This window comes from Chionomys nivalis, chromosome 22, assembly GCF_950005125.1.
Source record: "Chionomys nivalis chromosome 22, mChiNiv1.1, whole genome shotgun sequence".
NCBI lineage: Eukaryota > Metazoa > Chordata > Mammalia > Rodentia > Cricetidae > Chionomys > Chionomys nivalis.
Genome location: NC_080107.1, coordinates 53,849,968 through 53,877,026, shown reverse-complemented (window position 1 = coordinate 53,877,026; position 27,059 = coordinate 53,849,968). Strand labels below are relative to the sequence as shown.

General features: G+C 43.0%; 1 protein-coding gene across 5 annotated transcripts in view; it reads right to left on the bottom strand.

The window, feature by feature from the left end:
* Dennd1a (DENN domain containing 1A) overlaps nucleotides 1–27,059 on the bottom strand; it is a 555,957-nt gene that overhangs the window by 90,988 nt on the left and 437,910 nt on the right. The window lies entirely within an intron of this gene.

Sequence of the window (27,059 nt, the reverse complement as noted above, 5' to 3'; positions counted from 1 at the left end):
AGCACTAATCATACACCAGGCATAAGGTCAGGGGTTGGGAGAGCAAGAAACAGTCAGGAGAGTTAACTTCCTTAAGGTATCTCTTCTTTACATGCTCAGACATTCACATGGTCCACATGATTGTCTCAACAGCACAAAGGCATCCTTTCCTTCTCAAATGTAAATATGGGCCGAGGATGTAGCTCAGTAAGAGGAATACTTGCCTAGCATGCCTGAAGCCCTGGGCTCCCATCTCCAGCATCATATAAACCAGGTATGGTGATGCATACCTGTAATCCCAGTGTGTGTGTGTGTGTGTGTGTGTGTGTGTGTGTAGGGGTGGAGACGGGAAGATCAAAAGTTCAGGGTCACACTCAACCAAATAGGAGTTTGAATCAGACTGGATATATGAGACCTTGTTCCTCCCTCTAAACAAATAAATAAACAAATAAATAAATAAAACAAAAAAATCCATGGGTGCTTAAAGTCACCACTCTCTTCTATCAAGAGAGGAAGCTGAAGAAAAGGGCAATGGGAAAATTACCAGCTCTATATGATCTGAGACCACAAAAGCCCACAGATGGTTAGAAGCACAGATTCATCTCAATGCCCAGCAAAATCCCAGCAAAATTCTTCAAAGACCTCGAAAGAACGGTATTCAACTTCATACAGAAAAGTAAAAAACCCAGGATAGCCAAAACAATCCTGAACAATAAAAGAACTTCTGGAGGCACCACAATCTCTGACTTCAAACTCTACTACAGAGCTACAGTACTGAAAACAGCCTGGTATTGGAATAAAAACAGACAGAAGAACCAATGGAACCGAATAGAAGACCCAGATATTGACCCACACACCTTTGAATACCTGATTTTTGACAAAGAAGCAAAAATTATCAAATGAAAAAAAATCATATTTAACAAGTGGTGCTGGCATAAACGGATATCAACATGGAGAAGAATGAAAATAGACCCATATCTATCACCATGGACAAAACTCAAGTCCAAAAGGATAAAAGACCTCAACATAAAGCCAGTTACACTGAACCTTATAGAAGAGAAAGTGGGAAGTACACTTGAACACATTGGCACAGGGAACCACTCTCTAAATATAACCCCAGCAGCACAGACATCGAGAGAAACAATTAATAAATGGGACCTCCTGAAACTGAAAAGCTCTGTAAAGCAAAGGACACGGTCAACAACACAAAACGACAGCCTACAGAATGGAAAAAGACCTTCACTAATCCCACATCAGAAAGAGGTCTGATCTCCAAAATATACAAAGAACTCAAGAAATTGGATACCAAAAGAACACATAATCCAATAAAAAATTGGAGTACTGATCTAAACAGAGAACTCTTAACAGAGGAATCTAAAATGGCTGAAAGACACTTAAGGAAATGTTCAACATCCTTAGTCATCAGAGAAATGCAAATCAAAACAACTCTGAGATTCCATCTTACACCTGAAAGAATGGCCAAGATCAAAAATACTGATGACAACTTATGCTGGAGAGGTTGTGGGGAAAAGGGAACACTTCTGCATTGCTGGTGGGAATGCAAGCTGGTACAACTTCTTTGGATGTTAGTCTGGCGATTTCTCAGAAAATTAGGAAACAACCTTACTCAAGACCCAGTAATACCACTTTTGGGTATATATCCAAAGGATGCTCAATTGTGCCACAAGGACATGTGCCCCACTAAGTTCATAGTGGCTTTGTTTGTCATAGCCAGAACCTGGAACCAACCTAAATGTCCCTCGACCGAAGAATGGATAAGGAAAATGTGGTACATTTACACAATGGAGTACTACACAGCAGAAAACAAATAATGACATCTTGAATTTTGCAGGCAAATGGATGGAGCTAGAAAACATTATTTTGAGTGAGGTAACCCAGACCCAAAAAGACAATTATCACATGTACTCACTCATAGGTGGTTTTTAAACATAAAGCAAAGAAAGCCAGCCTACAAACCACAATCCCAGAGAACCTAGACAACAATGAGGACACTAAGAGAGACTTACATAGATCTAATCTACATGGGAAGTAGAAAGTAAAAAAAGACAAGATCTCCTGAGTAAATTGGGAGCATGGGGACCTTGGGGGAGGTCTGAAGGGAGGAGAGGAGAGGCAGAGAGGTGATCAGAGAAAAATGTAGAGCTCAATAAATATCAAAAAAAAAAAGATGGTTGGAAGCTCAGTTGTTAGAGACTCTAGTGGTTCTAGCCCATCTCTTCCAATTTCTCATACTGAACTATCTTCATGACCTGTGACATGTATGGAGAGTGATTACTGAGGCTCTTAAAGCGCTATTTTTCTGTTGTTTTAATGGCTCCAATAAGGGTACCATTGTTCCTTAGTGGTATACACGCTTCATTCTAGTAATTAGCTGTCATAGAGGACCCGACAGCAGCCTAATGTTGTCCGCTCCAATCATATTAATGAAATGCAATCCATTCAGATGTCCTCAATGCATATCTGTAATTGCATTAAGCAGAGAGACTGGGGACATCAGGATCAAACTTCAGTCTCTGAGCAGAGCGTTACTATCAAGCACATTAATCCATTACTTCTTCAGAATTTGACAGCCAATTAATATACCAGGCATTCATACACCAGGCGAAGGATTGATGTCCTTGTCACATTTTTTTTTTTTTTAGGAAAAAAAAACATTAAAATGACTATCCTCAGAGATGTCAAAGTAAATGTTGGGTGTAATGTTTCTAATCAAAATCAATTGTTCAAAGGTGGAAAGGTAAGAAGAAAACTTCAGGGAGCATTGTCATCACTTCCAAAGACAGAAGTTTAAAGTCTGAAAAGTCACACTGCTTTTCCTGATATTTTAACAACAACAAAATAGCTAAAATAGTCAGCATTCAAGTAACAGCCAATTTGAGTGGTTTTTGAGCAGGACATGCCTAGTGTGGAGTCCCCCCCCCCGCCATTAACACAAACAAGCTTTGATTTTAAAACTCTCACTGGTATTTACAAAAAAAGCTTAAAAATATCATGAGCAAAAATCCCATCCTGAGTTCTCACCTAACCTCACAGAACAGGCTTTGTTAATTACCAAAGCTGCCTTCTGTAAATGAGAACTTCTGTATGACTGGGAAAGCAAAGATGAGAGTGCATATCCCTTCAGATCTGCACAAATGTCTGTGAATCAGACCCATTTGGAAAGACGCTCAGATTAGTGGTGCATTCTGGATGGAAATCCTGTTTAATTAGACACTGCTATTAGGATTCTGTCATCCATGTGCTGGAGCACACTGAGGGAAAGCTGCCATAGTCCATTCCCCACTCAGAGCCTTGAGCAGGAGCAGTGTCTACCTGTAGCTCATGCCTGATGAGATCACACTGCTTTGGTTATCTGAGTTTCCCATGAATGGGGCCCAGGGTCTCTCTGCTACCTCCTCATCACTTAGGTGCCTCCTAGCCAGGGCCCGGGTGTAGTCAGAGGTGAGTTTCTGTCCTGCTCCATTGCGTAGCTGCTTTCTAAATTACCATACAGGAAGCTTGTATCAATTATAAATGTTTCGCTGGTAGCTTACGTTTATTACTAACTAGCTTTTATGCTTAAATTAGTCCATATTCTTACCTATATTTAGCCACGTGGTTTGGTACTTTTTCTCAGTGGATGCATTCTCATCTTACGTTCTCTGTGTCAGGCTGGCAACTCCTGACTCCTCTTTTTCTTTTCCCAGAATTCTCCTAGTCTGCTTGCCCAACCTAAACTGGCTACTGGTCAATCAGTGTTCTATTAAACTAATTCAAGTGACAAATCTTGGCAGTGTACAAGAGTATTATCCACAGCATTTACCCTTTTGTCTAATAAAAAGGAAGGGTTTAACCTTAATATATTAAAACTATATACAACTAAAATAGGTATTGAGTAAGAATTACAGTAATAATATCCAATCCATTTGGATTTGACAAAATTAGAGAAAATAGTTATCTATCTTATCTTGATGAGCTTTGTATCTAATTTACTTTCTATTATAACTAAGGAAAAGTATAATTATAGCTATCTACTCTTCAACTACATCAAAGATCCAAGAAGGGTAAAATGTTACCTAAAGATAGGGTAACCAGAAAGCCTCTGTTGACATCTCTGCTACTTTCTAACCACTTAAGTGCCACCTTGACAGCACTGTTCTCACCTTTGTGAATGGGACTCTCCCACTAGCTGAGTGACAACATTTACCACAAGGTATGATGCCCTCCTAGAGAACTAGGTTTGGCATGTCATCTGTAGGCTCCCCATATTCCTTTGTGATAGATTTTACCTTGCAGTATGGGAAGTGTTTTTCTATAGTAAGTGTGGAGCTCGGGCTTACCCCCACCGCAGTATCTGGCACTTGGTAGTGACTCTGGAAGGCTTCCTGAATCCAACAAGGTGAATCCTTAAGTCCTTTGTTGTGAATTACCAAGTAGAATCTCTATTCTCATGAGCAGTGCCTACGAGTGTTGTGGGATCATTATGTAAGTTGTGAAATGTGAGTGTGTGGAGTCTGTCTTCTGTGGTTAAATGGTGCCTATTTTTAATTTTATTCCCATAGTCTCACCTCCTTTTCACCTCAAAACAAAAAGCCTCATCGAGGGAAGTCCCAGATCTTAGGGAATACAAAGAACTTTGTATACAAAAGCACAGATACTGCTACAGTTGTCTGCTTGCTGAGAAAGCCTGATGGTCTGAGTTCAGTCCCTCAAAGTCATGGTAGAAAGGAAGAACCAACTTCCAAAAGTTGTCCTTTTGTCACATCACACACACACAATATGTAAGTAAAAAAAACTGTAGCTGTCATTTAGACCCCATGCCAGTAGAGAGAAAGGGTGTGATCAATGTACAAAGAGCCTGAAGAGGATACTGGGAAGGTGTTTGGGTATAGGGCTCCTGTTGGAAGGATGATCTTGACTGAAGTTCATGTTGATAACCAAGAGATGGCATAGTTATGTATGACCTTGTGTATATAACCACTGGCAAATTCTGACTGCAAAGAGAAGCTGGTGGGGAAGAATAATGTGAAACTTGAACCCCTACTATATGCCCTTGAAATATGCTAGCTTCATGTACATTCTCTTCTTTAGTTTTTGTGACCATCCTTGTGAGGTAGTAATTTTGATCTTTGCCTTATTGAGGAGCTTGAAGAGGTAACTGTGTGTTAATCATGAGCAGAGTTTGTCTCAGTTACTAACTGCTCAAGGATAGAGCTGAGATTTGGATCCAGATCTCTTGCATCCTGAAGCTCATCTCTTTTGTCCATACCGTATGTTCCTACTACAAGGCAACCATTTTTCTTTTTAGAGAGAATTTGAACTCCTACTAAAGCAAGGCATGATCCATAATATCTTAGATCCTGGAAACAGAGGGGCCAGGGAGCAGAATGATGTGAGTTGGATAGTGTCCTAGGAGGGGCCATGAATCTGGAAACTACCAGGTTAGGGTTTAGTTCCTGGTTTGAGCACTTAATAGATGCATGGATTTTTTGAAAATTACTCACCCTTGCCTGATCACTTGAATCATTCGGCAAAATCACAGCCTCTGAGGGGGAACAGCTAGGACGCTTAACCCTGGCGTTTGCTCTGTGGCTATGACTGCTCCTTTCTTCCCAGCTCTTCCTGAGCACCAGGCAGTATACGCACTACTTTCTAAATAGTAACTCATTTATACTCACAACAACCCCAACAGACATAATATTATCCTCACTTTACAGCCAAGGAGGCAAAGCACCAAAAAAAAAAAAAAAAAAAAAAAGGAAACTTACCACAGCAACTCAGGGCTGCTATTCAGCAACTGCCATTTTTTTTGTCTGCATCCAAAGCCTATTTGCTTAACAACTTCCTCCATCTCGGGGCTGGTAATAGTGGTATTCACTGATAGAGATGTGGCTAATTCCCCAGTCACTCTTTGGGAAAGGAAGTACTGCTAAGCAGCATTATACCTTGGCTTGTTTGGTTTTCTTTCTTGAGAAAGGTCTCACTGCTGCCCAGGCTGGTCTTCCACCTCAGGCTCTTGAGTACTGGGACTAATGTTCTATACCATGGTACCCAGTTCATGCTAATTACCTTGTCTCCTTAGTTCTTGACAAGGTTTCCCTCTTTATGCTGTCAGTGCCTAGTACACAGCAAGCACCCCACAGCTACCCAGTAAACTGGTGGCGGAGGAGCTCATGCTCATTCCAGCAACTCAGGAGTTCCATTCAAAGCTGATTCATTTTCTCACGGGTGTCATCATTTTAACTATCTTGTTTCTTTTTTTTGGGGAGGGGGCGGTGTTCAAGATAGGTTTCCCTGTGTAGCCCTGGCTGTCCTGGAACTCAACTCGTTCTATAGACCAGGCTGACCTTGAACTCACAGAGATCCACCTGTCAGTCATGTGCCACCACTGCCTGGCTCATTTTGTTTTCAAACAGGAACTCATTACGTAGCCCAAGCTATCCTTGAACCCAGGACCCTTCTTCCCCAGCCTCCCCAAATGCTGTATGTACAACCAAACCTGACTATAATTCTGTATAGCTCAAGGAGTTGACAGAGAGTGTCTCCCTCAACTGTTCACTTTATATTTAGACAGGGATTTTTCTTGAACCCAGAGTTCATGAATTTGGCTAGGCTTCCTGGCCAGCAAGTTCCAGGGATCCACCTGTTTCTGCTTCCCCCGCACTGGGATTATAGCTACTCACTGCTGTGTCCACATTTTTACACGAATGCTGGAAACTCAAACACAAGTTTTCATGTATACTCGTAAGTACTTTTAACAACTTCCACCATGGAGTCTAGAGATTAGCAAGCACCTTTACCTGCTGGACCCTGGGCCATGCTGCTGGTCCTTTATTTTTGTTTTGTATGTTTGGGTGTTTTACCTGCACGCATGTCAGTGTACCATGTGCACAGAGGCCAGAGGAGGGTGTTGGAGCCCTGGGGCTGAAGTTACAGACAGTTTTAAGCTACCGTGTGGGTGCTGGGAATTTAACTCAGGTCCTCTGGAGGAGCATCAAGTGCTCTTAACCACCAAGTCACCTCTTTAGACCTCAGCAAACATTTCAAGTCTGCAATTGAAGGTGTTGAATAAGAACATGATGCTGCACAACTATCCCCATTAATCCCTTTCCCTCTTTTAAAACTGAAATTCTTTGCTAGTTAAGCAATGAAACATCCCCGCCACAAACCAACACCAAAGGCTTATGAGCACTGTATGCCTATGTCCCACAGCTACTGCTAAACCTTGCTCTACTGTCTTTGTCTGTAATCTCGCCTTATCTTTTTGTGACTAATTTCATGTGGTAGAGCGTCCCTGAGTTTAACCACACTGTCATAAGTCCCTTTCTCAAGCTGTATAATGTTGTATTATATGCACATACTACAATTTGTTTACCACTCACCAATTCCAGGACACCAGGAACCTGGGTGTGCATTACATTCAAATTTCACCACTGTGAGTGATGCTGTTATGAAAGTAAGTGTACAAATACATCTGCAAGACCTTACTTTCAGTTCTCCAGGGCATGTGCCCAGAAGTAGAATTGCTGGACAATACGTGTGATTCTATCTTTGTTTTTGAGGAACTATCAAACTGTTTTGTTGTTGTTGTTTTTTAGAATAGCAACTGTACCATCTTACATTCCTAACAATAGTGAATAAAAATTCCAATTCTGGGGTCTAGAGAGATGACTCAGCTGGTAAGAGTGCATACTGCTCTTGCAAAGGACTTGAGCTCAGTTCCCAGCATCCAATGTCGGCTGACTCACAAACTGCTTGTGACCCCAGATACCTCTGGCCTCTGTGAACAACTACACCACATGCTCTTGCATGCGCACACACACACAATTGGATTGGGAGTTATAAAAGGCTTGAATTTGAGTCCTAGCCATACTAGCCACAATTCCCAAGCAACTACAACACACACACACACACACACACACAAATTAAAAAGTAAACCCAACTTCTCTACATCCTTAGTATTTCTTTTCTAAGTTTTGGGTGTGACCATCTGATGAGTACTGTGGCTAAAGCTGCAATTTGTATTTACCTAATGATCACTGAAGTTGAGTTGGTTTTCATGTATTTATTTTTCTTGGGGAGGAATTCGAATCCTTTTTCCATTGTGGAATTTGGAGGGGTTTTGTTGTTGAATTTTAAGCATTCTTTACATATTTTGGATATTAATCCTTATTAGATTTATGATTTGTAAACATTTTCCTCTATCATCTGGGCTTCCTTTATATACTGTTGATAGTGTCTTTTAATACATATACGACATGAAGTCAAATTTGTATGTTTCCTTTTGTTGTCAGGGCCTTTGGTGTCATAGTCAAGAAGTCCTTGACAAGTCCAATACCATGAAGCTTTCTTTTAATACCTGTGCTTTCTTTTAAACCTTTTATAATTTTAGATCCCATTATTAGGCTCTTTGATCCATTTTGAGCCCATAATATTCTATATGAAAAAAAAGGTCTGAGCACTAGGGACACATTTCCTTGGGTTCTTTAGGGGGAACAATGAGTGTCTGTCTACTCACTGATCACCTCCTAGGGCTGCTGAGGAGAGCATCTTCTCAGAGTCTCAGGGCTTTTAAATGGGGGTGAAGGCTCTAAGTTTAAGGACTGCTTATCAGCCATGTGGCCTTGGTATAATCAACCACCCTCTTTGGCTCTATTTCATTACTTATCAAAGTAGGATAGCAGCAATACCTCTTTAGATGGCTTCAAGGAATAGTCAGGAATACATATTAATCTAGTACAGTCCTTGTCTCACAGAAAATATTTAACAAATGGCTTCAAGGGGCCATAACCATCCCCTAGAATGCTTATGGAATTCTTTTTTGTTGTTGTTTCTTTGTTTTTTGAGACAGAGTTTTTCTGTGTTCTGGATCTCACTCTGTAGACCAGGTTAGCCTTGAACTCAGTCTCCATTCTCGACTGATGTGATGTAACTAGCTACCTCATGTTCCTGTTGCCATAGACACGAGCTGTTCTTACCACCACCCCTGTGCCTTCTTTGTCATGATGGACTGTGTCTTTTCAAATTATGAAGTAACATAAACTCTTCCCCCCTCAGCTGCCTCTGCTAGCTGCTCTGTCACAGTGGTAAGATGTCACTGATGAATCTGAATTCTGAAAAGGCTGCTGGCAGACAACTTTCACTACTAACACCTGGCCTTTCTTGATCTAGTGGGAACTATGGAAAGCTCTCTTAACAGCACAGATGGTATAGATTCTCTTCAAAGCAGGTTCCTATGGAATAGATCTTGGACAACTCCAAGTGTGATTAGATATGTGCCTTTCTGATATTGCTCACACCGCTTCCCTCTAGCTCTAGTGCTTTCCACAGGCCAAGAAGATGATTCTAAAATGCTTATGGGATCCTCTCCCATCTCTAATATGTCTTCTGCTTCAGAAGACGGTCATGGTCAGTAAGTGTGAGACACATGTGTCCAAGTTCAATACCTTCACATTTCACATAATGATAGTATATGTGCCGAGAAACACATTGTATATGAATCTGTTGTGTGAACATCCTTGACAATATACTCCATGCCGTGCATACCATGGTTGTTTAAATAAAAAAAAAATCTTTCATAGGCTGTATTTGACCTCAGGTTAGTGGTGCTGTTTGGGGATGCTTTGGGATCCTTAAGAGGGGGAGCCTTGACGAAGGAAGTGTATTACTAGGATGGGCTTTGATAGTTCACATTCTTATCCCACTTCCAGTCTGCTCTTTCTGTTTTGTGTTTAGGATGGAAGATGTGATCCCTCAGCTTCCTGCTACAGTCACCTACTCTTGTACCTTGCCATTGTTATGGGCTCTACCTCTGGAAACATGAATCAAAGTGAGCTTTCTTCCATAACTCGCTTTTGTTTGTGGTGCTTTAATCACAACAGCAAAAGCAACTGTACAGAGGCCATAGCCTACACACTTATGCTACGTTGTATGTGTGTCATGGTATAGAACACTAATCTAAATGAAACACAAGAAAAAAATATAATCAGGAGAGGGGTAGGAAATGGTGAGATGGCTCAGTGGATAAAGGCACTTGCTGTTGAAGCTTGGTGACCTGGCTTCTCTCTCAGGGACCTACTTAAAGGTAGAGATAGACAAAGTTGTTTTCTGACACACCTCCTGTGCTGTGTGTCCCTCCCATTACACACACACACACACACACACACACACACACACACAAGCACATACTAATATAGTCGTTAAAGGAATGAGGCACAAGTGAGATGCAAGAGGTTGTTGCCAGCATACCACAACAGAATGCTATATAGTGAACTTTTTCCATAGTAAAAGGAACACACACTAAGGAGGAAAAGGATAGAAGTAAATACTGGCTAACAGCAGTCACTTGTTACTGAGTATTGCAGGAGGCACTTGACTTGAGATGGTGTATTTCTGTATGACGGGCAGTGGAGGTTTGTCCACACCAGCATCATGACATGATAGCAATGTGTTGCATGATGGCATTTACAATGACCACAACAGCACGAGGGGCAGGAGTTTTTTCAATTCTATTATAATCTTCAGGGGCCATCAGCACATATGCAGTCTGTGACTGACCGACATTGCCGTGTAGCTCCTGCTTGTATTTTCCTTTCCAGGTTCTTTCTTCCATTTCTGTCTCTCCTATCTCTTGCAGGAACTCCTGTACCAACAGTGTGGGACTCACTGTTTTGACCTACTCTGCTGCAGTCTTAACTCTTGCCTGTCTATGACTGATGTAAGCTCTTTTTCACCCCCTGGGAAAACTGTACTCAAACTTCAAGGTCCAACAAAATATCCTCCCTTGTGCCCCTTGCACCACCTACAAATCCATCCCAGAGCACTGTATGGGTCCCTTTAAGGATGGCATCTTGACTTGCTTTTCAAACCCAGTGAGAGGAAGCTTCTGGAAGGCAGACTGTGAGTGACTTGTCTTTCTCCGCCTTCTGCAAGGCCTGCAGAGAACGGGCATTCAAGGATGCAAAATGAATGCTCAGAAGGGGCCACTAGAAAGGAACGGAAGTTTAAAAAAAATACGTTTAAAACATCCCAGGCTTTACCGATTTAAAGACCTTTGTTTCTTAGAACATAAGTCCTAGGCAGCTGACCGTAAATTCTTTGTGGATTTAAGAACATCATGTACTTTCTGCTCCAGTGAATATAGAATCTAAGAAAGGCAGAGCCAGTGGGCCCCAAGAGGCCTGATGACTCTACTCTGGCATGTTCAAGACGATGAGAGGAGGGGCCCACCTGGGGCCAGCCCTTCTGTGTCCAGACTAATGGTTTGTCCCTCCAACATGGTGGACTACCCAGGCAATTCCTCAGGGGCTTGCAGGTAACCTGTCACAATCCAAATATCTTCCTTTTCTTGCTGACCTGGAGCCTGATATCTGTGGTCACGTTGCCACAGCACGTGTATTGAAAAGGCTTCAAGAAAGCAGCAACACACGACAGCAGCATGGCCAACACAGTTTACTTTTCAGATGAAATGATGAAGTCTTCAGACAGCTACTTATTTCTTCAAGACAACTCAAAGAACTCTGTGATAATTGGCATCAATATCCAACTTATGTTGCCTAACATATTTTAGCAGCTACAACTCTCTGTGTGATACATTCTATATGGACAGCTCTATAGTGATTGGTAAATTACAATATGGATGAGTACAAATGCTTCTTTCTAGGAAATGGCCTTTATAAAATACATGGTATTTTACACAGAACCCATATGATTGACACAGGTTGTTGGGATTGAGCTGTACACAGATCTACCTTGGAAAAGATAATGCTCTCCATACAGTGACAGGGACTGCCTTTGTCTTCCAACAATGGATACTGAGGGGGGTAATCACAAGCATCCTGGACATCTTGAGACATGGAGGCAACACAGCTTTAAAAGAGTTAACACATCCCCACCAGAAGTCCTAACAAATTGAATCTTATTTAATTAGATATTGTATTTGGGTGTGTGGCAGGGGTGGGGGTGGGGGAATAAAACAAAATTCTTTCATTAACTAAACCAAACTCCCTTAAAGGCAACAATATGTTCCTCCCTGTCAGGACAGAATGGAATGAAATCTTTATTTTAATTGGGGTCAGATGAGGAGCCATTTGGCTTCAGATGCTTTGTTTATCAGCCCTGAGCTTTATGGCTGAACCGGAATGTGAAATATTCCATTACACAACAGTTCCACTTAAAAGCCCACTTTCTCACATGCTAAATGCTGTAAATATAGCCGAAACTAGCTTTGAATATAGGAACGGAATATTTAAAGATCCTCCAGTGACAAGATGCTCCTGGGTGACTTTGGGTCACAGATGCTGTTCATTCAATCTGGCAGTGAGACCTCCACAGACAAAGGCTTCACGATTCCCAAGAGCAGGTGAGAATGCTGTCCACTGGCTGATACTCAGAGCAGGGAAGGGTACCAGCCCCTCATGAACCTGAGCCAAAAAGTTCCAGGAACAAATACTGCTCAAGCCTCTGTGAGGAGCAAAGAATGCCCTGTGTGAGAATTCTGACCCTATCACCTGCAAGTTGTGTGAGGCTAGGCAAGTTTCAGAGCCTTTCCCTGCTTTGAAAACTTCATCCACACAAGAGAAAAGTAGTAGTCTACACCTGATGGAGGTGCTGCAAGAATGCGATGATGTAAGGTGCTTTGAGCTGTGCCAGGCACAGGGAAGCACAATTTTTGAGTTGTTGTTGCTATGATTATTCATTCATATTTCCTCAGTTATGATTATAATAATTTACTAAAATCAGGGTAGCTAAATTCCTTTGGCAAATGAGAAGATTGTTGTAGGAGGCCAAGTTATTGATCCCAAGTCACATAGCCAAAAGCTCACATGGGTGGGATCTGAACCCAGCCGTATTCCAAGTCTTTCCACTAAAAGATACACTTTTGGGGCAAACAGAATAAATATATACTCAAACTTCAGAACCTGGAGACAGTCCAAAATTTGTGCTTCTATGTGCTTTTAAAAAGGAAACATATCTCACACACACACACACACACACACACACACACACACACACACTGTGCATGCGCACGCACACACGTGCACAGGTGGGCGCACGACACGCTAAGCTACTACTCTATAACTAGAGTCCTGTCTCTAGCAGGAATCACAAAGGGTGTGTGCATATGCATAGAGGAATGACTGAATAGAGCTTTTAGCCTAGAGCTTTTTTTCCAAAAGGAAATTTCAAATAGCCCACAGAAAGGCTGTATCTTCACTACCACTACAGACAGCAACAACCACAAGCCAATACATTAACTGGCTCACGGTGTGTTTATATGCAAACTTCTAGACTGGGAGTCATTTAACTTGATTAGGTGCGTTTTCTACTTCCTCCTCCCAAATGAATTCAAGCTGAAAATATTAATACAGAAAAGTTATTTTTTGTTCTAAAGTAACTAGTGTTGAGAGAGAAAAACAGCTTCTGTTTCCACCCTCTAACTTTATTTATTCAGTTCCCTCTAAAACATATTCACTCTGAAACATCTTTTTATCTTTCAAGTTCAAGCATCAAAATACATCTAGAGTCTCAGGATTCTTTTCAAGTACACTGGCAGCGGGGTTAATGATGACACGTGACAGTTCCAGAATACCACAGGCAAAGGGAGACGGGACTAATCAAGAAAACACCACCACGACTAGACTAGGCAAGGACAGAGCCAGGGTTGTACATGGTAAGGCTCCAAAAGGGAAACTGGAAAAGTAGCAGCAGTTGTGGGAAGAAGCACATTTTTTTTTTATTGAAAAAAAAATTTTCTGCCTCCTCCCCGCCTCCCCTTTTTTTTTAAACTTTCATTTTTAGTGATGATGGTGCGATTGTAATTTCTACACCTGACTGGAGAGACTCAAATGCCAGCATGTCTTTGAAATCAGTGTTCACTCACACTTACAGGAAATACAGCTGTAATAAATGAAATGTATTATTTAGGATTCGTAAATTCCAAGCTGACAGCCTTGAGGTTCTTCCTCTCGCTTCCCCATCTCCCAGGGAATGCTCTGTTATGGAAACACTACCTGAATGAGCTGTTGCCACGAGCTCACAGCAGGAACTATGATTGGATGGCAATCTCTTTTCTTTATAGCTTTCATGTAATTGTACCATGATCTTTTGATAAATTAAAAAAAGAAAGAAAAGTAGACATCTACATGTATGTAATTGTGCATGTCCATTGAGGGAGGAAAAAAACCAAACTTTTGTTTTAAAAGTTACTCCTAAAGTGAAGATAGCATGAACATCTGAAAATCAAAGAATCATCAAAGGTAACCATGAAGGGACTAGGTGGAATGTGAAATGTTAATTGAATCTAAAAAGGTAGAAAAGAACAGAGGAAAAAGATTGATACACTGAGCTTTTAATTATCATCATGTTATTTCTAATACATTTTTTTGAACTTGAAAAAAATCAGACAGAAGCCAAAGGACTTCAGAGTAGGGCACCACAGCCGTATCCTTTAAACAGCACACGTGTGTGTGCACACTGCTTATTCAAACATAGAAAAAAATTAAACAAAATGCAAAATTCTGTCACAGCATACCATCACTGTCCTCAAAGCACAGAGAAGAACTGGAGAATGGCGCTGTTTGTGCTTACTTTTGGAGGCTGCTTTTTTTGAGAATCCTTTCTGAGACATATGTAGCACACACAGAAAATCTGAAAATTCAGGTTGTCCAACCACACCTAAACATACATGAATGGGCTCTGACTCTTACTGCCAAGAAGAAAGGCAAACCAGAAACACCTGGGCATGTATATGTGTGTGTGTGTGTGTGTGTGTGTGTGTGTGTGTGTGTAAGAGAGAGAGACCAGAAACACCTGGGCATGTATGTACGTGTGTGTGTGTGTGTATGTGTGTGTGTGTGTGAGTGTGTGTAAGAGAGAGAGAGAGACCAGAAATACCTGGGCATGTGTGTGTGAACACGGGATGAATGACACATCTTTCTAGGTAGCATATGAGCTGTAGGGTTTGGGCGTGTGTGTATGTATGTGTGTGTACATGGGATGGATAGCATGTCTTTCTAGGTAGCACATGAGCTACTCATGAATCAGTCACTCATGTCCTATCTTCTAAACTGCCACTAGATTCCTCACATGTAAAGGGGGCAGGAATCCTGGAAAGTGCAGCTGGGAGGAGGGTTTGGTCCTGAAGCAGTGTCTTCTGCCATGTCCACTCTGTGCTGTCTCCCCTCATGATCTTCAGACTTGCACATGCACCTGGGACCTCAGCTGCAGACTGCAGCCTCCCCTGGATGACTCCTGCACCTTCGGGATCTCTCACAGTCCCCTCTTCTCCTTGGTCAGCAGTTTCCCCTTCAACGACTCAGCTTTGGAGTCAGAACTGTCATTATTATACTTCTCTGGCAGCCCTAGAAGCCTGCAATGGCCCAGGCACCTCACGTTCCGGCCATGCTGCTCTGGTTCTGGAAGACATCCCCTTTATCTTCCCTCAGAGTCAAGAAGTGACAGACTATCAATTCTGTGCTCCCAGCATTAGTGCCTAGTTCAGTAGCGCACAAAATGCTGATCAGAACTGTGTATACACGATGTACAGACAGAAACTAAACTAACAGGGCTCATGGGACAGTAAGAGCGTGGTAAGAGCGTGAGGTCAAGTGGACACAGGACTGAGCTCTGCCATAAAATAGGGGCGCAGGAGAGGGCTGTTGTGTAGCACTGTCCCTGTATTTAGGAAGAATGCCATTTTTACGAACAAGAGCCACACAGGATGGGTACAGGAAGGATTGTCATTCCTGTTTTAAAGGTCAGACAGTGATGGTTCAGAGGAGCGAAGCCTACTCTATGACAGCACACAGCAAAAGTGGGCCAGGGAGAAGTAACCCGAGCCTTCTGAAATCCATATCCAAAGACTTCCCACCAGATGACACTGCTGGGCAATGAAGCAGTGTAGCTTCATTTCTGCTCGTGGTCTAGCCAACTGGGCCAACTACTCCCAAGGTCAGGGTGAGAGGATGCAGAGCAGACAGAGATACTTTCCATGAAGGAAGATGAGATTCCTCACAGAAAGAGCTTGTGAAGGTGGGATATGTCCCTTCAGGAGTAAGCTCCCTAGCACTTGCGAGGGGCTGGAGAGCTTCAGAGAGGTGCCACAAAGCAGGCTGTGTAAAGACCCACTGACCTCCTCCTCTAACTGTGAAAGTCCTACACACTATGCCAGGTTCCAATCAACCCCCACCTCTTCCACTGTACCACAAGCCTTCCCAGAGGCCTTCTCAGTATGACCCCACCTCTGTGACCCAATCACCAGATAGGGGGCTCTCTAGTTAAGGGCCCAGGTAGTTAAGGATAAACATTGTGTTCATCCTCCTCTGACCTTGGAAGAGGCTCAGAAGGGAGACTACCTCACTATGCCAAGGTTAAATTACCTCCATCCCAGGCTAATGGAGTGAAGTGTTCTGCATTGCTTGCTCAAGAAGGATGAAGCCAGTAAACAATTCTCACAGCAGAACAAGTTCCTCTCAGGGCATGCCTGGTTTTAGTCCTGGCCTGATCACTCATGAGCACTGAACACTGGAAAAGCCACCTCAAATGCCCAACCCTCGGTTTCTCCTATTGAGAGACATGGCTGATGTTAACATTTGTGTACACCCATTTGTCATTTGCTGTGAGTGCTACACCCAGCTTTGTAACTCCTGGGGCATCAACCCTGTATCAGCCTGAAGTAGAGTGACGCTGGAACAGGGATGGCAGAGTGGATGACTACAACCTAGCCTGGTGGGGGGTGGGGGCTGGGGTCCACTATCTCCTGGCTCCCCAAACAAAGCCCAGGAGTTATCAAGGCCTGGTGACTTGAGGTTTCTACTCTGCTCGTGTGTGGAAGCAGTGTGCGGTCAGTCACACAGGAAACCAGAATCAGAGAGAAAAGCAACAAAGGGAGAGGAAGAAGAATACAGCAGATCCGGTGGGTCAAAGTGTTCCTGGAAAATAAAAGCCCCAAACAAGGAGCAGCAGAACGGCAAAAAGGCAAACAGACGATCAAAAGCAAGAGAACAAAAATGCAGGCCAGGAAGTCAGTGCCAGAGAATTGATTAGTCAAACATATGAATCTCTCATGCTGAATCAGAAATATCACAGCCTGATGCCTCACTGTGGAGCCCTCTCCTCATAATGGGAGACATGAAGAGGCTGCGGAATAAAGCAACTTTCATTTTTCCTCCATGAACACAGAGGGCCAGGCCCCATGAGGACCTCGCCTTGTGCTGGCTTCGAGGGGAAGCATGGCCCCTAGCCACAGGGGTGGGGTGCGAATGAATGGGCCGGCACTTGGCTTACTTCACTTGAAAGCTCAGAGGCTTCAGCAGACGCCGATCTCAGGTAAGAACAGCATCCTGGGACTAGGATTCAAATGAGGAAAGGTGAGTGTCCTTCTCAGCACCGTGGGGACTCAAGTTCCTTCGTGTCTCTTTTCAATGTTCCTTCCCCATTGCACGGCTGCTGACTAGTCTGGCAGTCAGCAGTGTGGGAGCATCACAGACCTCCCCCAATAGAGCTGGAACCCTATGCCTAGCGGAAGTGCCCAACAGTGTGGGGTGAAGGCTGGGTACAGGCTTGTTGGCAAGGGTCAGAGCTAGGTTTTCTGGAATAGCAAAGAAGGTATGCTGCTGTATTTTGAAACACATCTGGTCTGCTGGATATGACACATGAGTTTCCTAACTAATTTCTTTGCATTACAGTGAGCTACAAGAATGTGGATCACCCTAGGTCATTATGATTGACATGCCACCTGAGACCCACTTGTCTCAGCATAGGTGGCAAGGTGGGCTCTTTTGTTGACCTTACTCCTAATGCAGCATTCCTTCACCACTTCACAGGGAGAATCTGGGCTGGGGAGTCAAAAATTCAACTTGGAAGTTCAAATCCACCTCACTGTGGTCAAGGTTCATTTCTATGTTCCCTGTATATACTGTGTGTTACTAGGGAATCAAGGTAGGAAACACATTGTTAAAGGTGGATGCCAGTGGGCATGTGAGGCGAGAGGGCTGCAGGCAACTAGAGTACTCTCGACAGACTGCTGCTAGGCTGGGGTCTTTGCAGGTGAGATTTCTACCCTTTTCCTTGGTTGCTCAGGAGCCAATTGGGGCTTATGGGCTGAGGGTAGCAGAAGTAGAGTTTCTGGATTTTATCTACCTCATCTTTTTCACTGTCAGAAAAACAGAACCCCAAAAGGGGATTGTTTCCAGGTCACACAGAGAATAGAAGCAGCGTTTTGAGTTGGCACTGTTGGTACCAAAGTTAATATAATGAGCCTTGCACTGGGCCTACACAGGAGCTAGCTGGCTGCCTCACAGACAGGATGCCCAGGTCAGTGTGGCTGGGTTCACTGTGGGTGAAAGGTAGAGCACGCTGGCAGAGCTTTGTACAGCTTAGTACTTTCATGTATGCTTGACATATATCTTAGGTGAGAACACCCAACCTTACATCTTCAGGACAGCCTTGCTTTCAGAGGTGTTGGTTAACAGATTAGTTCCAGAAGAAACTTTTAAAAACAGACTTCTTGTCTCTATTGGGAAAGTTAGGCTATGTAGCTGTGCGCTTGGTGTCTCACCCCTCCATGTGTGTGCAAGTGTGGGAGATCATGATAGCTTATTGGGGGACATATGTTGGAGGGGAACAAGAGTTTCACTTGAGTCCTGGCTCTAGTATGGTTGTCAGACCTTAAATAGGGCACATGGGGGTCAGGGCGGGGGTGTGTGGAAGGGACAGTAGTCCAAGGGGGGTGTGTACGCAGCAGAGTGAGGGAAGTGATAGCACAAGACGTGGAAACGCAGGCAGATCTGTAGGGATCCAGACAGGGAAGGAATCAGCCTGGGATGGGAGAGAACTTGCATGAGGGATGGACAGTGGAGGCCTAGATCTGCACATTAGTGCTAAAGGAGGTCAAGGCAGGCATTAGGGCAGGGATAGTAGAGAAAAATGGCTCCATATAAATAAGTCCATGAAGAAAACTGGGCAGGAATTTTTACCTTTGTGCAATGTAGTCACTTTACAATAAGAAGAAACAGGAGTGGTCTAGAATTGAAGGCATTGATGTGAAACCAAACTTTTGTTACGTGAAGACAAAAGTATACTTAGTTATGAAGTGCCTGTGGTAGGCTGTGTGTGTGGTACTTGACGTCTCTGACCACGGAAGGCCTGGCATCAGCAATCCCAAGGAGCAGCAATCAGAGCACATGTGACTCCCAGACCTGGCTTTCGAATAGCACTCTTCAGGAAAAGGAACCCTGGCTCCTTAGAAAGAGCTGCCTCCAGGACTTAGGCAGGAAGTATATAGACAAACATCTGGGTTGCTACAATAGTCATGAATCAGCAGTTAGAACATCTACCTTGTAAGACACCAGTGGAGACAGCTGACTTGGACTCTTCAAAAATGCCAATGTCAAGAAAGACAAAGATAAAATAAAGCAGAAGAGAAGAAAGCTGGCTTTAGGCTAATGAAAGTTAAGGAAATACTATAAGCAAATGTGATGTGTGATCCTTAACAGATCTATTTTCCTATCTATCTATCTATCTATCTATCTATCTATCTATCTATCTATCTATCTATCTATCTATCTATCATTTTTTTGAGACAGGGTCTTACTAAGTATGTCCGTCTGTTCTGGAACTCACTATATGTAGACCAGGCTTGCCTCAAACTTACAGAAATCCACCTGCCTCTGCCTTCCAAGTGCTGGGATTAAAGGTGTGTACTACCATGACCAGCTTGAGCCCAGGTATATATATTTTTAAAAAGAGGTTTGTTATGAAAGATGCTTTGGAGCTCACTTAGAGAACTGAATGTAGATTGTGCATTATTTATTACATTGGAAAACATTATTTTCTGAGAGTAAAAATGGCCTTATGATTGCAGGAGAGAAAGAGAGAGCTCTGATTTATAGGAGACTGGAATGTCCAGGAGTGAAGTATAGTCACCTGGTTCAAAAATAAAACTGAAATAAAAGGTACAGCGTTTACATATTTAGAAAGACAATGCAAAATACTAGTTATCAAGGATTGCAGATGAAGAATAAATAGGTATTCATGAGCATTGTGTAGCATGAATAATACAACTCAAGAGACAGATATTGGGGTTCAACCTGAAGATCAGAAAAGTAAAACAGCCAGCCAGGGGCTCTTACCTCAGACTAAAAATGGGCGAGATCCTGTCTCCATGAATGGTGTAGAAGGGTCTTCTTTCTATGTGTTGCTTTCATTGGTCAAATAAAGAAACTGCCTAGGCCTTTTGATAGGGCAGAACTTAGATAGGTGGAGAAGACAGAACAGAATGTTGGGAGAAAGGAGGCAGAGACAGAGAGCCGCCCGCCGTGAGGCTGCCAGGTCAGACATGCTGAATCTTTCCCGGTAAGCCATGAGCTTGTGGTGACATACAGATTATTAGAAATGGGTTGATTCAAGATGTGAGAGTTAGCCAACAAGAGGCTAGAACTAATGGGCCAGGCAGTGTTTAAATGAATACAGTTTCTGTGTAAATATTTCGGGTATAAGCTAGCCGGGCGCGCAGGGAGCGCAGCCTGCTCCTCCTCCCCTACAGCACATGCATCCTGAAGACCCCACACCCCACACTCCGCTGAGTTCTTATCTCTTCTCCTTTATATTTCCCTCTCTGCCCAGCCGTGTCACTCCTGTCTCCACCTCCCTAGTGCTGGGATCACCTTTGTGTGAACTCTGCTTCTCTCTCTCTCTCTCTTTTTTTTTAATTCTTTTTTAATTAAAATTTCCGCCTCCTCCCCGTTTCCCATTTCCCTCCCCCTCCTCCCACATATTGCCCCCTCCCCCCATCTACTTCTCTTTTTAAGACAGATTCAATCCTGTTTAGTTCAGGGTGGCCTTGAACTCAGAAATCCATCTGCCTCTGTCCTGGGATTAAAGGTGTGTGCTACCACTACCTGGCCTATATGGCTGACTAGTATGGGTGCTTTGCTTCAGGCAAGTTTTATTTATTAAGACACAAATAATATAATAATGTAGTATTGTTTTCAACTCTCCTATTGCTTTAAATTTTTAAATAATAAAGGAAAAGGAAAATGTTAAAATTATATTTTTAATAGATACTTGATACAATTTATGAATAAAATAAAATATGTGGAATTGTTTTAAATAGTCCAGGGAAAACATGGGCAAATGGGAAGACACAACAAGATGTGCTTGTATGTGCCTGCACACAGATGTATGGACATTAGTATTTATGGAAAAAATGTCTGAGTCTAGAAAAGACGTATTTGCCAACCCTAAAATGGCTCCCTTAATTAAGATATCTTCTTCCCTGCTCCCATATCCACCATCCACCTCAGCCATCCCACTCCCCAAGATCTCCCCAATCCTCCCCTTCTCCCTTCTCTTTTCCCCTCTCCCTTTCCCCCTACCCCACCCCTATCCCTGTGCTCCCAACTTTTGCCTGGCCATCTTGTCTACTTCCAATTTCCAGGAGGATAAATATATTCCCAGGTGTTCAAGGAGATGTCCCCAGCTAAGTCCTTGGGCAGCAGAGGAGAGGGTTCCTGAACTGGCCTTCTCCCATAACCACACTGATGAATATCTTGCATATCACCATAGAACCTTCATCTGGTGATGGATGGAGATAGATACAGAGACCCACATTGGAGCACCGGAATGAGCTCCCAGGGTCCAGATGAAGAACCTGGGATGGAGAAGATGAGCAAGGAAGTCAGGACTGTGAGGGGTTTGTCCACCCACGGAGACGGTAGGGTTGATCTAATGGGAGCTCACCAAGGCCAGCTGGACTGGGACTGAACAAGCATGTGATCAAACCGGACTCTCTTAATGTGGCTGACAATGGGGGCTGACTGAGAAGCCAATGATAATGGCACTGGATTTTGATTCTACTGCATGTACTGGCTTTTTGGGAGCCTAGTCTGCTTGGATGCACACCTTCCTAGACCTGGATGGAGTGGGGAGGGCCTTGGACGTCCCACAGGGCAGGGAACCCTGACTTCTCTTAGGACTGGAGAGGGAGGGGGAGTAGGGGGAAGTGAAAATTTTTAATAAAAAAAATTTTAAAAAGGAAAAGAAAAGACGTATTTGCTAAATACACTTGTAAGAAAATGGTTAATATGGGAAGTATATGATAAGTAAATAAGAATTTAAAACAGTAGGAAACAAAACAAAACCCCCAAAAGGACAGTGGATTGGTGGACACAGGGTAGTGTTCTTGTTGAAAAACAGATACTTGCCTAACAGTATGAAAAAGTTGAATAAAATTAAATTTAAAACAGAGAGTTAAAACAAAATTCTTCTGATTTACATGTATACATGTGAATATAGAAACAGCAACAAGGAAATTTTAATCTTATATCAAGAGGGGAACAGGCAACCAAATTCAACAAAGGAATCATACAACCATTGGTAATTAATTATGGATAATATAGTATAAGAAAAATATGCTCCAGGACAGCCAGGGCTTCACAGAGAAAGCCTGTCTAAAAAACCAGAAAAAAAAAAAAAAGCCAAAACGAAACAAACCCAACCAACCAACCAAAAAAAACCAAACAAACAAAAAAAAACCTCCCCAAACAAACAAAACACATAATAAAGAATATATGAAAGAAGGAAAATATTGTATTGATCAATAAGTTTAATTACATGAAAGGCATAAATTAATTTGGAAAGAAATGTGCTAAACCTAATACAGGTTGCCTGGGGGTGGGGTTGGGCATTGAGTAATCTATTTGCCTCCTTATGCTTTGCTTTTCTGTCTTTCACAAATGTTTCACAATAAAAATGTATTACTTTCATCATTAGAATAAAATCAACAATATACACTGTTATTTTTAGATGCTATCTCAACTTGGCCTTTTGCCCTGGTATATATTCTTATGATTGCTCCTGTCATCATGACAAGAAGAGAAACAAGTGACTGGGTAGTCCAGAGTGGTATTAGGGACTCACCTACGTGGGATGGGTTTTAACTAGCATAAAGGACCCTGTAAGTAGAAACATTCAAAGGCAATTAGTTGGTAACAATATTATAAATAGAAAAGGAGCCAAATAAATGTTTCCTGGATATCATTAATTTAGTTGTAAAATAGATTCAGAGTTACTCTGATAACCCCATATAAAGAAGGCACTCATTATAAAAACAGCCATGTGTTAAATAAGAAAATGTAGACAGAGAGATGGCTCTGCTGTATATAACCAAGATATTCCCACGGAGACAGCAGTTCTCAAAATATCACCCCCCCCCCAAAAAAAAAAAAACAAAAGCTCCAGCTAGGAAAACAACTCCAGCACAACTGCTAATCAAATTGATTCTGCCTCCTCATTCTACATCCGGAATCCAGCTCCTCTCTGGATCTGGCTGTTTACACACAGTGCAGGCCCCTTCTCAGAAATTTCATCCTGTAACGTGGCCATGATGATGCTTCACAGAAAAACGACTGCTCGGGAGCTCTGAGAACACAAGAGAGGCCATGGCAATGCCCTGTGGATCTTCCAAAGAAACTTGGGATTTGCTTTTCAACAAACACACCTGTCTGTCACCTTGACTCTGGTCTGTTTCCCTGGAGTAAAGTTCTTCTCCTGGGGGACCTTGGGTCACTTAACCCGACACTCTGGCCTGTCTCTATCAGTATCCTCATTTTGCTCACTTACCAACAGCATCCCCTTCAAGGACAAAGGACAAACGTTCCAGTCTCATTTTTCAGGTCAGTTCCAGTGGTCACATCTCTGCTGAGACCACTGCCACTGACTGCCTAGGACATGATCATGTGACTCGAAAGTAGTCAATGACACAGGACAAGCCACAAGGAAGAGCTGTTAGAAAGACAAGGCCATGTTGCCACTGGAAATAATGAGACTGTGAAGCCTGTAAATGACAGTTTCCTTGAGTCCTGGTGGCAGGGTTACAGGCTGGGCTCTTAATGTCACCAGCAAGGTGTTCAATTTGTCAAGAACTTCTATAATGACCTCCACTGGCTGTGTCAAGACATAATACAGTCTACAGCACTGCAGCCCAAACCTCCCTCCATTACACTGTTCCCCCACCATTCAATGAAATTAATCTGAATCAATTGTTCAGAGTGGTTAATGTAGATTACTAAGAATTAAGCTGGGTGGTGGCGGCACATGCCTTTAATCCCAGCACTCGGGAGGCAGAGGCAGGTGGATCTCTGTGAGTTCGAGGCCAGCCTGGTCTACAAGAGCTAGTTCCAGGCCAGGCTCTAAAACTATAGTGAAACCCTGTCTCAAAAAACAAACAAACAAAAAACAAAAAAATAAAAATAAAAAACAAACAAACAAACAAAAAACCAAAAAAGAATTAAAATAATGATCTTGCTGCTAGTGTTTTCATTTCTATGAGAACAGACCACATTTTGTTCCCCTTCCACCCTTTATTATCACACCACATTAAAATAAAAAGCAGAAAATAGAAACAAAATTCACCTGTGATTCTTCTATCCTAGGGCAGGTCCAGCCTCCACTTTCCACTGGTCAACAGAGATACAGGCCCAGCTGCCTGAGCTTTGGGGAAAGTGCACTGTAGATTCCAGTTAACTTTACAAATATCCCAGGAACAAGTAGAAAATGTTTCCTCTAGCTACTAGGTTTCCAGGAATACTGACAGGCAAGTTTTCAAATGCATATGGAATCTTCATTCTCAAATCAACCCATGGAAGACAGCCTCATGGTAAAAGGGCTTTAAAGTCTAACTTGGCTCTCAACCCTGGCTCTGATACCCATACTCTAATCATTGTGGGCTGGAATAAAAACTTAGTTCAAAAAAAGATCAAGAGAGGGCCACATAGCACTTAGGTGCTTAAATTTTTCTTCAAGAGGCTCCTTGGCTGATTGAGGCGGTGCCTGCCTGTCATCTGAGCACTTGGGGGACTGAAGCAGGGGACTCACAAATTTGAGGTCAGCATGGACGACAATTGTAAGATCTTATTTCGAACAAAAACAAAAGAAATCTATAGAATAACCAGACTGGAACCCACAGCTCCAGAGAAGCTAGATAACAAGGAAGACCCAAAGAGGGACACATGGGTCACCCTGGGAAGGGAAATTAGATGAGAAATTAATAGAACCAGATGCAGATATCCACAACCAAGCACTAGGCAAAACTCTGCGAATCCCATCAAAGAGAGGAAGAAGGGATTATATGAGCAAGGGAGGTCAAGATCACGGTGGAGAAATCTATAGAGACAGCTGAACCAAGCTTGTAGAAACTCATGAGCTCTAGACTAAAAGCTGTGGGGCCTCCATAGTGAATCACAATTAATAAAAACTCAGAGACAGATACTGGGGTTCAACTTGAAGACCAAAAAAGCAAAGCAGACAACCACTGACTCTTATCTCAACCTCAGTTCAAAAATGGTGATCCTGCTTCCAGGAATCTCAGAATGTGACTGAGACTGAGAGCTGTCTCCTCCCATTTTATAATCCTCTCTGGTTCGGGGATCAAGGGCGTGCACCATTACCACCTGGTTTCTATGTGTGGCTACTGGGACTAAAGGTGTGTGTCACCACTGCCTGATCTGTAAGGCTGGCCACTGTGGCTGTTTTACTTTTCTGATCTTTAGGCAAGCTTTATTTATTAAAATACAAATGACATACCACTACATCATGGGACCGAACTAGGCCCTCCATATGTGAGAGACAGTGGTGAATCTTGGACTGAGGGCCCCTGGCAGTAGGACCAGGACCTATCCCTAGTGCATGAGCTAGCTTGTTGGAGCCCATTCCCTTATGCCATGCTCAGCCTTAAAGCAGAGGGGAGGGGCTTGGTCCTGACCCAACTTAACGTGCCAGACTTTGTAGACTCTACATGGGAAACCTTACCCATTGGGAGGAATGGATGGGAAGTGGGTTGAGGGGGAAACAAGGGAAGCGGGAGGAGACGTGTGGGGAGAACTGTGGTGAAATGTAAACTACAATTAAAGAAAACTATAGAAACAAGAACTCTTCCTCTGTACCGCCCACCCTGACCTCTTCCCTGGGAGGCAGAAAGGGCTGGGATCACAGGTTTAGGAACAGCCAGGCTAGTGGCTCAGCTCAGCTGTATGTGCAAAGACTGTAAAGGCTCACATGAAACGTGTGTTTCAGTTTCCTCACTGGTAATGGCTCTTAACTACTGGCTTCCTTATCTTTACCCCATAACCAATTTACTGGTAGACTAAGTGAGCAGACGGGAAGGACCCAGACCAGTTCCTGACGTGCAGGAAGCACCAAAACCAGCAGCGTTCTCCCCATACTGGTTCTTCCCCAGTCCTGCTGAGGTTAAAACCAGACGTTTTTACTGCACAATGCACAGGGTCCTCATGGAAGGAGGCCACAGCAATGGTACAGCTGGCTTTAAAAAGATGACTAAATTATCCAACAATGGCAAATACATATAATAAACCTATCCCATGAGTGTTTTATTTGGTTTCAAGGCCCTGCTGAGTCCACATCTTGCTACTCCCTTAAGCCTGGTTTGCATGGCTTGCTCACACAGGGAAAATTGGTGGTGCCCTCTCTCCTACCAAGACTTGCTTCTTGTATCCTCTGCCCAAGGATGGCAATGTTACAAGGGCAAGAGAGCTGCACAATGCCCAGATATTTATGAAAATACGCATGAGAAAGAGGGAGTGCTGTGTGGAGCGTGTTGTGTGGGCAGGACTGATGCATGGGAGCAATTAGAGACAGTTTGCAACAACTCAGTGCTGCTCTATTCAATTGCTTAAAGAATTGCCATGGCAACAGCAGCCACACATAGTAAAGTGGCAGTAAGATGGAGCAAACACTTGAAAAAGACTCTCTCGTTAAGCCTCCTCCCTTCCCCAAAATGAATAAAGGGCCATTTTTGCTTCTCTGAAATGGCCTTTCAATCAATGCCCACACTTCACACCAAAGTGGGTGACCAATGCCCATCTTCATTTTTGTCTTTTTGTCTTTTTTTTGTATTAATGATGACAATAGTAACCCAGCTACCTTTTAATGAGCTCCTACTATGTCCTGGGCCCTGGGCTGGTGAAAATACCACTTAATGATTCCATCAGCTGGCATGTACTAAGTATACACTGTACCTGCACCAGGGACACTCAAAGTCCTGGACACTATCCTTGAAGGTG